This window comes from Triticum aestivum, chromosome 3D (genome assembly GCF_018294505.1).
Source record: "Triticum aestivum cultivar Chinese Spring chromosome 3D, IWGSC CS RefSeq v2.1, whole genome shotgun sequence".
Classification (NCBI taxonomy): Eukaryota; Viridiplantae; Streptophyta; class Magnoliopsida; order Poales; family Poaceae; genus Triticum; species Triticum aestivum.
The window spans coordinates 39,674,921-39,677,183 of record NC_057802.1 but is presented as its reverse complement, the minus strand read 5'-3'; positions in this window follow the sequence as shown (position 1 = coordinate 39,677,183).

The window sequence follows — 2,263 nt, the reverse complement described above, 5'->3', positions numbered from 1 at the left end:
ATGTGTAGCAGAGGATTAATAATAGAATTTTGTTAGTGTAACATGATGCAATGGTGGAGGCGCGCTCGGCCGCTCAATACGGCAGATCTGACATCTGACAGCACGCCCCATCGTAGTTTGAGTCAATGTTTGACCACATATATGACTAGCAAAAAGTTAATGCACGTCATAAAAATTATATTGTTGGATTCATATTTGAAAGTAGTTTTCAATAATATTATTTTGCCACATATAATTTATATTTTATTATCTAAACTCATGGTCAAAACATGACCCAACATATATACGTGGAGGACTAGTAAACCCAGATGAAGAAAGTACCTCCTGCACTTGTTTCAATGATGCGATAAATTCGTGGATAAGCCCGGCAGAACGGATATAGTAGAAAAAAAGGAGCACCAAGTTCGAGGAAGTTAAGGGCATTACCGCAAAGTCATTTTTACGGGTTCTGGTATCTAGCGGTGGTCTTGCCATCAATGAGACAATGAGGTACTCAAATATGTAAAATTGTGGGACCATATGCATGTGTATATGAAAGTATTTGATGGAGAGCATCTCTTGTATTTCTGATATTAGTCAAATCAATGTCACGATAGTGTAGTACATGTTTACAGAGGTGGTACGCATGCATGCATGCAGCATCTCTCTCTCCAACATATCCATGCATTTTGTCTTTGTTTAAAAATTTGGATGACCATTATCTTCAACAGTAATGTTCTTATCACTGAAATTTTATACATATTAAAATTCCTGAACACATGATCTTTAGAACAAGACCAATCTTGAATATATTAAAGTAGTTGCTATTTCAATCATATTTTGAGTATAGCATGAACCTGAAGTGAGATTCATAACATACAATACAAGGACCTACTAAAAACAAAGAAAAACAAAAGGACAAATCCACGAGAGCGGTGATAGCGTGGACGAGCGCGTTTGATCCCGATACGTGGACCAATGGAACACGTCGTTCGTGGTGGGGACAGACTGTAGCGCGCGGACGAAATAAGCACGTACGGTGATGAATGCATAACATGGCCCACAACATCAATCGGCTGATAACGGGCGTCCTATAACATGTTCAGTTGGTACAGATAAATGCATACGGTACAGGTTTTTTATAGGGCAACATTTTCCGTCGACACAACGACGGGCAATATGACGGAGAAGATATCTGCAACCCCAGGAGAACCACACCACCGCTCCGAAAGCTTGAACACGCAAGCCAAGAAAACCAACCGGGGACCGAAAAAACAACTGGCTTGGCGTGGCAATAGAGCGGAAAGGTGAAAATTGTAGCATGGCAACAATTTTCACCATGCGGACGAGTAGTATTTACACCATCCGTAATTACTGCCACCACGTGATCTTCTGCCATTGGTCCAGAATCCAGGAGCAAGCGAGCTCGTCCGCTCTATTGCCACGCCAATGCATGCACATAGATCAATCACAAACCTGGGCGAAAAACTGATATATGCTAGCGATTACATGAACGAGTTCTTTTATCTGTATCGAGCCGGTGGAACACTAATCAGATCTTGCACCTTCCAAAGCAGCTCTAGTCAGTCAGATTTATCCACTGTGAAAATTATGTGCATGCATTTCCGCTGGTGAAAATTGTTGCCATGCTACAAACTTTATGCAATTTGCTTACAAATATTTTCCGTGGATGTAAAAGTAGGATGATCCAGAAATGCGATTTGCCATCGCTCGAAATTTTGAATTTGTGAAATGAAGGTAAACTTGCTGTGTTCAAGAAACAAGTAAATTCCCATGGCTCTGAAAATAAATTTGTCGTAGCTCTGAACATAAATCATTCACAACAAATTAAAGCAATTGGCCGTGGTAAAAATCTTGTCATGCTATGTGTTTTTTCAGTTTTTTGTGGTTCTAAAATTGCACAAGACATTTTTGTCATGCCCAAAACTAGCCCTGGTCCAGAACTTCAATTTACTATGTCTCAGATGTTGAATTTGCAAATTGATGCAAAACTTGCCATGGACTAGGAAAAGGTAAATTCACATGGCTGTGAAAATTAATTTGCCATGGTTAAAAAAGTTGTCATGATATAAACTAGGAGCGCACTTTCTTAAAAAAACTAGTGGAGCGAACACTCTAGTATTATTGATTTCTTTTCTTTTCTGGTTTTCCTTACATTTTATTTTCTATTTTTCATTCTTTTGAGTAAAATGCACGTGCTAAAAATATAAAATATTTACGTACATCAAAGAAATTTGCGGGTATAAAATATTTTTCATTATTT